This window comes from Eschscholzia californica, unplaced genomic scaffold, assembly GCF_041429995.1.
Source record: "Eschscholzia californica isolate CP2 unplaced genomic scaffold, dmEscCali1.0.p SCAF_1, whole genome shotgun sequence".
NCBI classification, from domain to species: domain Eukaryota; kingdom Viridiplantae; phylum Streptophyta; class Magnoliopsida; order Ranunculales; family Papaveraceae; genus Eschscholzia; species Eschscholzia californica.
This window is the reverse complement of record NW_028238198.1, coordinates 79,149,880-79,157,427: the sequence shown is the minus strand read 5'-3', so window position 1 is coordinate 79,157,427 and position 7,548 is coordinate 79,149,880. Positions and strand designations below refer to the sequence as shown.

At 39.9% G+C, this 7,548-nt stretch overlaps 1 non-coding gene across 1 annotated transcript; it reads left to right on the top strand.

Moving 5' to 3' along the window:
- The first annotated feature begins 10 nt into the window (after window positions 1-10).
- TRNAA-UGC (transfer RNA alanine (anticodon UGC)) lies at window positions 11-83 on the top strand. Its single transcript has one exon. It is a non-coding gene; the product is annotated as a tRNA-Ala (tRNA).
- Window positions 84-7,548: the final 7,465 nt, after the last annotated feature.

Sequence of the window (7,548 nt, the reverse complement as noted above, 5' to 3'; positions counted from 1 at the left end):
TGATTTCAAAGGGGATGTAGCTCAAATGGTAGAGCGCTCGCTTTGCATGCGAGAGGTACAGGGTTCGATCCCCTGCATCTCCATCATCCATCTGTTTTTAAACCTAATTTCCTCTTCTTTCTCTATCTTTTAGTCCTGTTAAATAGAATTTGGAGTAAATGATATTCAAAAATCCATTGTAGTCCAGCCCGGTTAGGATTGGCTTTCACCCAGGCGACCCGGGTTCAAATCCCGGCAATGGAATTCATCACTTTTTTCTCTCCTTTTTTTTTTCTTCTTATTTTGCTCATTCAGCGGTTGTACTTGTACATGATAGAATTGTCTACAAAAGTAACTTGGAGCTAATCATGGAGGTTTTAGTATAATATAAGAGGATTCAAAGCTTCCGAGCCAGAGAAACTCAAGACGAATATTAACTTCGAAAAGTAGTATTGACATCGTTCTTGTCTGCTTATAAACCCAAGCTTTACGGCAAGGACAACTTGATGTTGCTAATCACTTTGAGATTACATGCACAAAAAGGCATAATTAAGACTACTATTTGAGCAAAACTTAATGGGTTGATGATGCATAATTGAAAGGAAGTTGAGTAAACAGTTTAATAAATCAAACTGTATGAAATGCGGCTACTATTCCTAGAGGTGTCGATATGCATTCGGAGAGAACTGAGCACAAATCTGTAAGAAACATTACCGCAAAACAAGACAATATTTGGACATGTTCGAAAATGAGGTGAACGTAAAAGGTTCGCTAACTACTTTTCGATCTCGCACCAACCCACCGCTGTTCTGGAATATTCGGCCTGGGTTTCCTCCCCAACAACCAGACCACGCAAATTAGATATAGTAGCAACCGAGTTAGTAGTTATGAAGTTTTCGTCTTCATGAATTCACTAATACAAACAGAACAAAAATCAGTACCTTCAACTAAATCTTCCACTTTCTTGTACTTATACACAATAACAGAGTTAGTGGTTGATTGTTCAAGGCCGATAGTTGTGATATACCAAATTGGGTGGTCTAAAACTGGCTAAGTTAGAATTTGAAGGAAAATCAAGTTAAGAAAAGAGATGGTAGGTTCCTCCTTTCTTTCTATCGAAACCCATTCATGCATGAATTAATGTCTTGGAATTAAAGACTTCAGGAATTCACTTTGTGACCCACTTGTTAGGAATGTAAAGATACTTTGTTTGAAGTTTGAGGTGGCATCAACAAGTTTGTGGTGGCATCAACAAGCTTGAGGTGGCATCAACCAAGCTCTTGGTGTCAACTACCATGTGAGGTGTCAAGCAACATGAACCATCTATTGTAAATGAGACATCTCACCTTGGTGATAAGTCTCTTATCTTTTGAGGTGGCAATTTGTCAAGAGGACACCATGAGTTGGTGAGACACCTCATTTGTTGAGGTGTCCACACCATATTTCTCCTCCAACACTATAAAAGGAGATGAAGAACTTCAATTCAAGATCATCCCATTCTCATCCCATCCATTCCATCCCATAAGCAAGTCAAGTGAAGAGAAAGTGAGTTAGTATTAGAAAGAGAGTTTAGTTTCTTCTAAATACTTGTCTTTCCTTTGGTAAAGAGAGAGTTGATAGTATATCTCCTAGAATAAGAGAGAGGTTGTTCATAATTGTTATCTCCTTATTTAGAGAGAAGAAGTTGTAAGTAATTCATCTCTAAGTGTAAATCTATCTACAAAGTTGCTCATCTTCGTGTTATTCAATATTCGACTTTAGTTGCAATTGAGTGTCTAAGACTCGCAACCTTTCTAACAGTGGTATCAGAGCTCAGGTTCTTGTCGGTTTGGTTAGTGGAAGAAGACACCAAAATAATGGCGGCAAAGTACGATATAGAAAAGTTCAATGGGAATAATTTCTCATTATGGAAAATGAAGATGAAGGCAATTTTGAGAAAAGATAATTGTCTGGCGGCAATTGAAGATAGGCGGGTTGATATGCTTGATGACGCTAAGTGGAACGAGATAGATGGCAATGCTATTGCAAATCTACACCTAGCACTAGCCGATGGAGTATTATCAAGTGTAGCTGAAAAGACGTCAGCAAAAGAAATATGGGATACTTTAACAAAGTTGTACGAGACCAAATCACTACACAACAAAATCTTCTTGAAGAGAAGACTCTACACTCTTAGAATGATGGAGTCAACAACGGTAACAAACCACATCAACACCCTTAATACTTTATTCTCTCAACTTACATCAATAGGGCATAACATGGACACGGTTGAACGTGGGGAAATTCTACTTCAAAGTCTACCAGATTCATATGATCAACTCATCATCAATATTACCACCAATATAGAAGTTCTGTCCTTTGATGATATTGCTGCTGCAGTTCTTGAAGAAGAAAATCGACGCAAAAACAAAGAAGATAGACAAGAAAGCTCACAACATGCTGAAGCTTTGACGATGATGAGAGGACGATCAATGGAACGTGGCTCAAGTGGGAGTCAAAAGCAGAGTAGATCAAAATCTAGGAGTAAGAAGAATGTGAAGTGTCACTATTGTGGAAAGAAAGGGCATTACAAAAGGGAGTGTTGGAATCTCAAGAAGAAAGAAGGAAAAAGTCCTGAGCTGTCAAACGCTCAGGGTTGTGTAGCAGGTACCTCGGATGAAGGCGAAATTTTATACAGCGAGGCAACAACAGTTCATGAAGGCAGAAGAAATTTTGCTGAAGTTTGGCTAATGGATTCAGGAGCCACATGGCATATGACCCCTCGGAGAGAATGGTTCCATCAATATGAACCCACCTCTGGAGGATCTGTGTACATGGGAGATGATCATGTTGTGGAGATTGCTGGTATTGGGAGCATCAAACTGAAGATGTATGATGGTACCGTTCGCACTATCCAGGAGGTACGACATGTTAAAGGTCTGAAGAAAAATCTATTGTCTGTAGGACAATTAGATAGTCTTGGGTGTAAAACCCATATTGAAGATGGGAAAATGAAGGTGATCAAAGGTGCGCTTGTGATCATGAAAGCGGAAAAGATAGCTGCTAATATGTACATGCTTCAAGGAGAAACACAACAAGAGGGAGAAGTTTCAGTTGCATCAACAAGTTCGATAGAAGAGTCAACAAATCTTTGGCACCAAAAACTCGGTCACATATCAGAACAAGGTATGAAGATTCTCGTCGAACAAAACCTTCTTCCAGGGCTCAAAAATGTTTCTTTACCATTTTGTGAGCATTGTGTTACTAGTAAGCAGCACAGATTAAAGTTCAGTAGTTCAAATGCTAGAAGCAAGACTATCTTAGAACTTGTTCACTCTGATGTATGGCAATCACCGGTTATATCCCTAGGAGGTGCAAGATACTTTGTATCTTTTATTGATGATTACACCAGGAGATGTTGGGTGTTTCCAATCAAGAGGAAGGCAGATGTATTTCCAGTTTTCAAAAATTTCAAAGCGCAAATAGAGCTTGAGTCTGAGAAGAAGATCAAGTGTCTGAGGTCAGACAATGGAGGAGAATATACTGGTATTGAGTTTGATACCTTTTGTCAAGAAGAAGGCATCAAAAGGCAGTTCACAGTGGCGTACACTCCACAACAAAATGGAGTAGCAGAGCGGATGAACAGAACCTTGTTAGAAAGAACAAGAGCAATGTTGAGAGCTGCAGGAATGGACAAATCTTTTTGGGCGGAAGCAGTCAAGACCGCGTGCTATGTGATCAATCGGTCTCCATCAACCGCAATTGATCTAAAGACGCCAATGCAAATGTGGACAGGTAAACCAGCTGATTATTCTCGCTTACATATGTTTGGAGGTCCAGTGTACGTGATGTACAACGCCCAAGAAACATCAAAGCTAGATTCGAAATCTAGAAGATGTATTTTCTTAGGGTATGCTGATGGTGTGAAGGGGTACCGCCTGTGGGATCCCACTGCCCACAAGGTAATAATCAGCAGGGACGTGATATTTACAGAAGAGAAAGTACTTGCAAATGATAGCACTTCAAAGGAGAAACCAGAGACTAGTACAGTTCATGTTAGAAATGAACAAGAAGATCAAGATTCTTCTGAAGCGGAACTAGAGCACGAAGAACAAGAAGAAGCTGAAACTGAAACTGAAACTCCACTAATTCGACAGTCAACTCGGGAACGGAGAGAACCAGCTTGGCACTCAGAATATTTTATGGAAGGGAATATTGCATACTGTCTGCTAACGGAAGATGGAGAACCTTCAACTTATCATGAAGCTATAAAAGGTCAAGAAGCTTCTCTATGGATGGCGGCAATGCAAGAAGAAATAGAAGCTCTCCATAAAAATAATACATGGGATCTTGTTCATCTACCACAAGGAAGGAAAGCTATCGGAAACAAATGGGTCTTCAAGATCAAACGAGATAGCAATGACCAAGTGGAGCGGTATCGTGCTAGATTAGTAGTGAAAGGGTTTGCTCAGAAAGAAGGTATCGACTTCAACGAGATATTCTCACCTGTTGTACGACTTACAACAGTTCGGGTAGTCCTGGCGATGTGTGCTACATATGACTTGTACTTAGAGCAGTTAGATGTTAAAACTGCATTTCTTCATGGAGAACTTGAAGAAGAAATTTATATGCTCCAACCAGAAGGTTTTGAAGAAAAAGAGAACTTGGTTTGCAGGTTGAACAAATCTCTATACGGTCTCAAACAGGCGCCGAGATGTTGGTATAAGAGATTTGATTCCTTCATTACGAGCCTGGGATACAACAGACTTAATGCAGATCCTTGTACTTACAACAAGAGATTTGGTGATGGTGATTTTATAATTTTGCTGTTGTATGTAGACGACATGTTGGTTGCAGGCCCCAGCAAAGATCGTATTGAAACTTTGAAGGCTCAAATGGCTAGGGAGTTTGAAATGAAGGACTTGGGACCAGCAAACAAGATTCTAGGGATGCAAATTCACCGAGACAGAAGTAATAGGAAGATTTGGCTTTCTCAAGAAAACTACTTGAAGAAAATCTTGCGACGCTTCAATATGCAAGATAGTAAGTCAATCTCTACCCCTCTTCCTATTAATTTCAAGTTATCTTCAAGTATGTGTCCTAGCAGTGAAGCAGAGAAGATGGAGATGTCTCGAGTACCGTATGCATCAGCAGTGGGTAGCCTAATGTTTGCCATGGTATGTACAAGACCAGACATTGCACAAGCAGTGGGAGCAGTTAGTCGGTACATGGCAAATCCTGGTAGAGAGCATTGGAATACGGTGAAGAGGATCCTGAGATATCTCAAGGGTACTTCAAATGCTGCATTATGTTATGGAGGACCAGACTTTCTTGTTAGAGGCTATGTTGATTCGGATTATGCAGGTGATCTTGATAAAAGCAAATCCACCACAGGGTATGTGTTTACTCTTGCTAGAGGAGCAGTAAGTTGGGTTTCGAAACTGCAGTCTATCGTGGCCACTTCTACGACGGAAGCAGAATACGTGGCAGCTACACAATCTAGCAAAGAGGCAATCTGGTTGCAAATGTTATTGGAAGAGCTTGGACACAAACAAGAGAAGGTAACTCTGTTTTGTGATAGTCAGAGCGCTTTGCACTTGGCAAAGAATCCAGCATTTCACTCGAGGACAAAACACATACGAGTTCAATATCACTTTGTTCGTGAGAAGGTGGAAGAAGGAAGCATTAGTATGGAGAAAATTCATACAAAGGAGAACCTAGCAGACATATTGACAAAGCCAGTAGACAACAACAAGTTCATGTGGTGTCGATCCTCCATCGGCCTAGCAGAAAACGTAAGCAGCATAAGAGCAAAGTAGATAGGATGGAGAAGTTACAAACAAAAGTAACTTTAAGTGGGAGAATGTTAGGAATGTAAAGATACTTTGTTTGAAGTTTGAGGTGGCATCAACAAGTTTGTGGTGGCATCAACAAGCTTGAGGTGGCATCAACCAAGCTCTTGGTGTCAACTACCATGTGAGGTGTCAAGCAACATGAACCATCTATTGTAAATGAGACATCTCACCTTGGTGATAAGTCTCTTATCTTTTGAGGTGGCAATTTGTCAAGAGGACACCATGAGTTGGTGAGACACCTCATTTGTTGAGGTGTCCACACCATATTTCTCCTCCAACACTATAAAAGGAGATGAAGAACTTCAATTCAAGATCATCCCATTCTCATCCCATCCATTCCATCCCATAAGCAAGTCAAGTGAAGAGAAAGTGAGTTAGTATTAGAAAGAGAGTTTAGTTTCTTCTAAATACTTGTCTTTCCTTTGGTAAAGAGAGAGTTGATAGTATATCTCCTAGAATAAGAGAGAGGTTGTTCATAATTGTTATCTCCTTATTTAGAGAGAAGAAGTTGTAAGTAATTCATCTCTAAGTGTAAATCTATCTACAAAGTTGCTCATCTTCGTGTTATTCAATATTCGACTTTAGTTGCAATTGAGTGTCTAAGACTCGCAACCTTTCTAACACCACTTCTGTCATAGGAGAAATTAGGGAGACCCTAAATATTAGTAAGAATGCTCATCTTTAAACTTCTCTTTGTCCGTGACTATTCTCACATTTACCTCTTGAGCTAGCTTTCACGATGACAACGGGCTAAGATGACTTGAGGGCTTGGAATCCATGTATTCACACCTCTTCAACTAATTTTTTTGGGTGACAGAGGCCCAACACCACCTAGGGGCTGGGAAGGTCCAAGAGAACACTCCCATAAGGATTTATATAATATGGATCATCAAAATACAGCAGGATTATAAGCTGATGTTTGTAATTGCTTTAAGTTTCTAGGCTTCTAGGAGAATTATTGATGTTTATTTGACCAAATAAATCTTACTTGAAAGTCCTACTGGAACCAAATTGTGTAAATGGAGTTAATGTTAGTTGTGCTAAAATGCAACAATTCAACGAACTCGTGAAGTTCAACATTTAATCCATGGTACATAATGTATTTGTTTATGTAAACACTTCTCGCCACCACGTCTAAAGAAGCTCCTATAGAATAGAGAAACTACTATTACACACACGTCGATATGTCTAAAGAGGGTCAGATAGAACAGAGAAATTATTACCACGTAGATGGTGGCGCCTTTCCAATTTCCTTGGGTGCACCCATTTATCTAATGGCCTCTATTCTAAGTTTTGGGCTTTAAATCTTTAACTAGTGAGGTGACATTTTGTTTATGGTGGGAACGAACATGTTTAGATTGCCAGTGGGATGCGATTACCAAGAACAACAATTCATATGGTCGAATGTGATTTCTGGTAATCTCAATATTTTACTATATTGCTTGGCCACAAGTAGGATTGGTAGAGATTGATTTTGTCGGTATTGACGATTTCCTATGAAAAAGTATCGTAACCCTGCCCTTCTCTTTCGAATTCCAATCCTCCTCTTGTATCATTCCTAACTTATTTGTGAGAACCTAGACTTCAAATTCTTGATTGCTAGATACCCATTCTTCCATGTGGGACTATTCTCACACGCCCCCTCACGTGTGGGGTTCTTTGAGTCTAGCACGTGTGTTTTTTTTCTTTCGGGTGGAGCACATGTGGCTTTTTTGTAAGCCTATCACGTGTGGGC